Consider the following 8,128-nt stretch of genomic DNA (forward strand, 5'->3'; position numbering starts at 1 on the left):
TACCGCGACAGCCTCGACCCATTTGGTGAAGTAGTCAACGGCGACAATCAGGTACTTCCTTCCTCCGGAGGCCGTCGGAAATGGTCCTAATAAATCCATCCCCCACTATGCAAATGGTAGGGGACTAAGTACTGGTTGCAGGTCTCGGGAAGGTGCATGTATTACACGGAGCATGCATCGACAATTCTTGCACTTCTTAGTTTTTGCCCTGGAATCTTTCAAAGATGGTAGGCCGAAGTAGCCGGCTCGGAGAGCTTTGTGGGCTAGCGTTCTCGCCCCCATGTGATGTCCGCAGATGCCTTCGTGAATCTCTGTCAAGTATAAGCTCCCGCGTCGGCCGGGCCGACACATTTCAAGAGTGGTCTTATTACGGACCTTCTGTACAATTCTCCTTCGAACACTAAGTACCTTGCAACGATCCTTCTTATCTTCTCGAGACAGATGCGGTCCTCGGCAACTCTTTTGTCGCTTGTATTTCATTATCGGAGTCATCCACGTCGTCTCGGCTTCGATGTCGCCCACCATGCCGACGGTCTCAGTGATGCTTTTAGCATTCCTGATATCCACCAGCACGGTTCGACTGACATTTTTTATGCTTGAACTGACAAGTTTTGAGAGAGCGTCGGCTCGGTTGTTCTCAGACCTGGGGATGCACTGTATTTGGAAAGATTTCAATTTTGAGGTGTCAGCTTTTACCCTTTCTAGGTACCTTACCATCCCATCGTCTCGAGTCTCATCATACTCTCCTCGGATTTGATTGGTCACTAAGAGTGAGTCTGTTTTCAACACAATGTGCTCCGCCCCGGCAGCTCTAGCTAACTCGACTCCAGTTATCACCGCCTCATATTCGGATTCGTTGTTTGAGGCCGAGAAGGTAAACTTCAAGGCGTACTCAAACTCGTCTCCGTTAGGGCTGATGATAAGGATGCCGGCTCCTGAGGTGTTCGCCGTGGAGGACCCGTCGGTATACACTTCCCACACGCCGGGATGTGATTCTTCTTGATATGTGCACTCAGCCAGGAAATCTGCAAGCGCTTGCCCCTTTATCGAAGGCCTCGGCTTGTACTGAATGCCAAAGCCGGAGAGCTCCACCGCCCATTTGATAAGTCTGCCGGATTTTTCGAATTTTTCCAACGCTTTCTCCAATGGCTGGTCGGTTAAGACCGTCACGGGATGTGCGTCGAAGTAGGGTTTTAGCTTCCTTGCGGCAACGACGACGGCGAAGGCTGCTTTTTCGATCAGTGGGTAATTTCTTTCGGCGGCCAGCAGTGTATGGCTGATAAAGTAGATTGGGTGTTGCTGCTTATTTTCTTCCCTGACGATTACGGCACTGACCGTGGCCGAGGTAACTGCTAAGTATAGGTATAGCGTCTCCCCCAGCGTCGGCCTGGACAGGGTCGGTAGTGTCAGAAGGTGGGCTTTCAGCTGCCTGAAAGCCGTGCTCTGTTCCTCCCCCAGCTAAAGTCTTTATTCCCCTTTAGCATTTTAAAGAACGGAGTGCTCTTGTCGGCCGACCGAGAGATGAAGCAAGCGAGAGCCGCCATCCTTCCGGTCAGCATCATAACTTCTTTTCGATTTCTCGGCTCCGGTAGGTCTAGTATTGCTTGGACTTTCTCTGGATTGACATCAATTCCTCTGGCGCCGACAAGCACGCCGAGGAACTTGCTCACCAGGCCCGACACCGAAGTTGCACTTCTTTGGGTTAAGCTTCATTTTATATTTCCTTAGTGAACAAAATGTCTCGCTCAAATCGGCCAAGTGCTCGCTGTCAGACTTGCTTTTTACAATAGCATCGTCGACGTAAGCCTCGATGTTTCGCCCTTTTTGATTTTCGAACACTTTGTCCACCAACCTAGTGTAAGTTGCGCCAGCGTTCTTCAAACCGAACGGCATCATTTTATACATGTATGTGCCGTTATCGGTGATGAATGCGCACTTAGGCATGTCTTCCTCGGCCATAAATACCTGATGATACCCTGAGAAGGCGTCTAGCAGGCTTAGCATAGTGTAGCCTGCCGTGGCGTCAATTAAACTATCTATTCGAGGCAAGGGATAGCAATCTTTAGGGCACGCTTTATTAAGATTGGTAAAATCAACACACATCCTCCACGCCCCTGATGATTTCCTCACCATTACAACATTTTCTAGCCACTCAGGGTAAGTACAAGGCATGATAAAGCCCGCCGCTAATAATTTGTCTACTTCAGATTTGATGGCCTCATCCTTCTCGGCCGAGGAGTTCCTCATCTTCTGCTTGACAGGCCGAGCGGTGGAGAGTACGTTCAGCTTGTGAACGATCACCTCCCGGCTCACACCTTGCATCTCGGCAGCTGAGTATGCGAAGACATCTTTGTTCTTCCTCGGCGCAGTCTAGGAGATCGGCTCGAATTTTGGCCTGTGTCGACACCGATTCTACGGTGCGCTCTGGGTCAATTTCCACTTCCTCGGTCTCGGCTCCTTCGACCATGCCGACGTTAGTATTCATTGGGTCGCCCTCCTGCTGCAAGGATGGGCTCTTTTCTTTCTCCGACTTCTTCGCCACTTTGAGGGATTGCATGTTGCACCCCCTGGCCGACACTTGGATATTGACTATTTCATCTCTCTCGTCCTTTGAGACGAGCTTTTGTGCTTCCCCCCGGTCCGAGATGTACATCAATGTCAGGGCCCGGATGGACATCACTGCATCGGCCTCGCTCAAAGTGAATCGGCCTATGAGAACATTGTAGGCAGACGAACCGTCGATAACCACGAACTCAGATAAAACATTTTTAGCCGCATCCGCTTGACCGAACATCACCGGCAGTCTGATTGACCCTGGGGTACTAAAAGGTCGGCCCCGAGAAGTCCGTATAGCGGGTTAGTGCGAGGGCTCGGGTCTCCAATCTTGACCGAGATTAAGAAAGCACTCCTTGAACATGATGTTCGTGTAGGCGCCTGTGTCAATCAGGCACCTTTTGACCAAGTGGTTGGCTATATCCAGGTGGACTACAAGCGGGTCGCTGTGCGGGGCGACGACTCCCTCGTAGTCCTTCTTTCCAATGGTTATATCGGGGATGGTTGAAGCGGGGATCGCTGTTTTGGACACAAAGTTGATGGCTTGGTATAACTCATTCAGGTGTCGTTTGTGCCCATTAGCTGACCCATCGTTCTCGTTTCCCCCGATGACAACCTGGATCACTCCCATCCGTTGGAATACTGATTTTCTATTCGCCCCATCGGCGCTTGCTCCTGGGCCTCCAGCTACATACTTGCTGAGGCTCCCCTTTCGGATCGCTCTTCGATGGCGTTCCTCGATGTCGGCGGTTGTCGGTTTGTGGCCGGTGTGGCCGTGGTACTCGCAAATCGGCTTGCGCCACCGTCCCCCTCGCCTTGGGGGCCTTGCCCACTTCTGTCCATCATTCTTGCTTAGGGTGAAGACCTCGGCGGAGAGGCGACCGGGGGGTGAGACCACCGTACCGCTTCGGTTGTACGGTCCCGAACTCCCCGGCGCCCGCCGAGTCTTCGTTTCCTATTAAATCTCTCAAAGCCGTGACCTATTCCCGTCACGGCGGCTTTCATCTATGTTGTCCGGCGGCTCTTCTTCTCTCTCGGGTGCCCAGCACCGTGGCCTACCTGTGTTTTGTGATAGTCCTCCACCTTTACGGCTCGGTCGGCCATCTTTCTGGCGGAGTCTAGGTTGAGGTCTTCACACTTGATCGCCTCGTTTTTGAACTCGCCGGGGAGGCCTTTCATCGCTGCGAAGGCCGCGGTTCGGTGTTCACTCACGGATCCGCGAACCTTAGCGTCGAATCTCTTCACGTAGCTTCGGAGGGACTCGTCCTCCCCCTGTCGGATAGTTAGAAGATCCGATGTTTCCACGGCCCTTCTCTTGTTGCAAGCATACTGGGCTATGAAATTGTCTCTCAGGTCGGCATAACAGTATACCGAGCCATTAGGTAGTCCCTTGTACCAACTCTGAGCCATCCCATGCAGGGTCGTTAGGAAGACTCGGCACCACACCTCATCAGGCTGCTCCCATACCGACATGTACGACTCGAAAGCCTCGGCATGGTCGGTTGGATCGCTATCCCCTTTGTATGATAAGGGCGGCAGCTTCAGCTTAGTTGGCACAGGGATCTCTAGGACATAGGTACTGAGGGGCTGTCTGACCACGTATCGAATGACACGCGGCGATCGGCTCCTCGCAACCTTAGTCCGGCTTCTCTCCCTCTGGTGGGAAGGGCTTCTTGTTGTCCGACTTTGGTGAGTCGGACTTCTTTCATTCCTTCTGGGGTGGCCTCGTTGTTGCCGCGGCGACGCTGTCCTCCCGCGAGTGGGGGAAGGACTCAGGTCTGCCACTGGCACCACGAGCTCTGCTGGCGTTCTAGCATGCCCAGCTCCTTGTATCGCTCCGGTCAAGTTGTTCGGAGTCACTTTATGGGCCCTGGTCACCTGTGGATGCGCTGCCGTCACCGTCGTCGTGACAGGGGTGATCGGCGTACTACCCATCAGGTCCAGGAATAGCTTCAATTTGGCCGCATCGACCACATGTCCCATGACAGTGACATGGCCGGTAGGCAGCGGTGTTTTTGGCTCTTTTGGCATCCCGTACGCCGGTTCAGTGACTCGGCCGGTGGGGGACTGCCCGATCTCAGAATTACGGAACGTGTCATCCTGGAAGAATGCAGTTCCTTCACTCACAGTTTCTTGTTGCTTTGACATCTTCTTAGCTCGCTGAATGGTTTTTTTTTTTTTTTTTTGTAAGGTAGTTGACTAGCTTTTAGTATCTATTCCCCACAGACGGCGCCAATTGTTCCGGGTGTAATTCCGGAGCAGGATTATGACCACTTGAGCTTGTAGAATGATGTCGTTGCTTGTCTCTTCCTTTCACTCTCTCTTGTAAAGATGAACAAACTGAGGGCTCGGCTTGGTACCGAGCGTACTCACTCCGACGCTCAAGTCAGTAAACTTAGAGAAATAAGTTGTGTGTTAACTTGGCAAAGTATATTGTAGAGAGATAAGGGAGTTTATACCAGATTTTCAGTTAGTTTCTCAATGAGAGGTGATGAGTATTTATAGACTTTCACCTTTTGTCACGTAGTGGCCAAGTGGCCAAGTGGCTAGCAGATGAAAAGACTATCTTATCCTCGACCGAGGGACCCATGCCGGGCCGGCAGGCCTGGTTGACTCCATGCCGAGGGAACTGGATGTGAGTACGCGGATATGCCTCTCGGCCGGCTAGTTGCCGAGCCGAGACCCAAGTGACAGGCCGACAGACTTTGTCGGTTAGGCTGTTAATATGTTGACTTGCTGTCTTTTAGCTTTGACCTTGCTCAATATGTTGACTCGGTCAGCGAGTGCAGAATATGCCCCATCAATCATATCATATCATCATACACAAATTATATTAAAGCAGAAATTGGGTGCCTCTTTGATTACCACGTGTCACAGCAAGACAAAAATGATTACATTTTTTAATTAAGGTTAATTAAATGGTACATTTATGGTCAAAATATTACAATGAGATAACAAAGCATATATTTTCCTAAATTATTGGGCATTTACAAAAATAATTTGATTGATTTCCATAATTGTAGTCATAACATCGAGTAGGAATCACAAAGAAAACGGAAATTATAACTTTTTCTGGAAGATTATAGATTTATAGTAATATAGTAAAGTAATGTAGTAGTTATAAATGTACCAAAAAGTTAATTGTCTAATATATTACCGAGTATATAAATTGTCATATGTGATTCCATTCCCTCAAATTAAAACGTTAAAATCTTCTTTAAAATCACATACATACACATATGTTTGAAAACTTTTTAAAACAATTTTGTAACACATTTATTTCTTGATAATTCTTAATTGTATATGATGTAATTTAGTTAAGTAAAATATCATTGGGTACCCCAAATCATTGCGCTTTCCATGTTCTGTTTTTGTTTAAATCTAATTTGATTAATTAATAGTACCTTTTAGATGATATAGGATATGATACAATATGATGATTTTCGAAAAAATTTCCTACTTCGTACACTACAATCAATTTTGTAATATAATAATCTAAGTTATTTTTATAATTAAGGATGAGATTTTAGAATTTTGGTGTGTTATATTTGTATAATGTGACTCCTATAATTTTGCCTGAATTGTTATCAGATATAATTATGATAAACATAAACATAAGATGCCTTAATAAAATTGCCTCTATGCCTTAACATAAGATATAATTATGATAAACATAAACCTAAGATGCCTTAATATGAATGGAAAAGGTATTTAACTACTTTACTTAATTGTAAAATATTTATTTTAATAAGGATCTAATGTAACCTAAACAATTTACTTATTTTTACATATCACATATGAGTATGCTTCCAAGACACCAATATGCTACATGAAAGAATGCTATAAAAAAAAAGGTTTTTTATATGAAGTACCCCGTGTTTATTCGAATTTTACGATATATTTTCGGATTTTCAAAAACACATAAGATAGCCCTAAACTTTATAAAATATTCTAGAAATACCCTAAATGCCCAAACTTTACAATTTTATATATTATATTTGGTCGTTTTTAGTTGATTACTCATCCGAAATATGTTGAGCCATCAACATAATCAACAATAATGTGATTTGCGTTAAATTTGGCAGGTGTTATTTGAATATGAACCTCATTAACTTCAAACAACAACATCTCCCACAAAATTAAGAAAAAAAGGGATTTCTTTCCAATTAATATTCCAATTAGAAAATTAACATATTAATTTGGCCAAATTCATTCAAAATGATTTGGATTATTACTATTTCAATTATGATTATCCTCATTAACGTCAAAAGGGATTCATTTTCGATTAATATTTGTTTATTCCCTGTGTCACAATCATTTGTTTATCTTTAATATCCTTTGTGAGAGGTATTTTAATCAAAGGTACAGAAATAAATGAATTGGAAGAAAGTATCTTTCAAGAAATGTAACTAACACAAATTAATTGAACAATTTATTGGAGACGATAGAGGTTAATATTGGATTGTTATAAATTGATATGTTAAATAAATCATCCTTTGATTCATCTTTTTTTTTTGTGTGCTCTAATCTACTCTTCACAATACTTCTTTTAACTTGCAATTATTCTAATTAAGGTTGATTTAAAAATATATATATCTACCATATAATTTTATACAAGTGACAATACAACTACACTAACCAACGACGTAGAAATTCACAACGGCTATGGTTGTATTTACCACCATTTTGATATTTCACATTATAAATGTATAGTTGGTATTTTTTAAGATGGGTTTAAATAACACCGTACTTGGATATCAGACAAGCTTATTATTAATCCCTAGATATTATGCTTTTGTCCTATATAGGTATTTTATTTGATTCGTTTTAATTTTAAGACGAGTTATTAGAATTTAGAACGTAAACATTAATATGCCAACGGGGTAGGAAAACCATTTTATACATCTTTACTTAAATGCGTATTAGAACGTAAACATTGATATGTCAACGGGGTAGGAACATAACATGTGTCGCATTGCAATAGTTCCAGTTTGTGTAATAACAATTCGGTAAATAAAATATGAAGTTTCATACTCCTTCGAGTCCTTTCGTCCCGATCATTCGTTTGCCTTTGGTTTGGACACAAATGCCAAGAAAAGAGGAAGGGGTCAATTATTAAATAACAAGTGAATCAAATTAAGTGTGGAGTATCAAATTGTTTACGAAAGGCATTCCTAAAATATAAAGGCACCCAATTGATTGAGACACCCAAAAATGGAATAATCAAACAAATGTGTGGGACAAAGGGAGTTACATATAAGGATTTACTTATCCATTGTTTTAAACTATTGGGTTCAGATCAAGCTTGGGTCCTGAATTTGGGTGTCGGGTATAGGGTTATTTGGATCAGCTCAATTTTGACAAGTCTAAGTTACCTCAACCGCCTACTTCGACTATTTGCCAATAACTTATCAAAAGTCGAGAAAAAAAATCATAGTATTTCGAATAAAATTAAGCAACACAAACTTATCAAAAGTGTATGGGTAGTAAACAAAGTAAAATTTTCTAAAATTTAATAATTTACTAAATCCAAAAAATATGTAAGTTTTTACTTTCAATAATACTTTTTGTTTCC

Source organism: Silene latifolia, chromosome X (genome assembly GCF_048544455.1).
Source record: "Silene latifolia isolate original U9 population chromosome X, ASM4854445v1, whole genome shotgun sequence".
Taxonomy (NCBI): Eukaryota; Viridiplantae; Streptophyta; class Magnoliopsida; order Caryophyllales; family Caryophyllaceae; genus Silene; species Silene latifolia.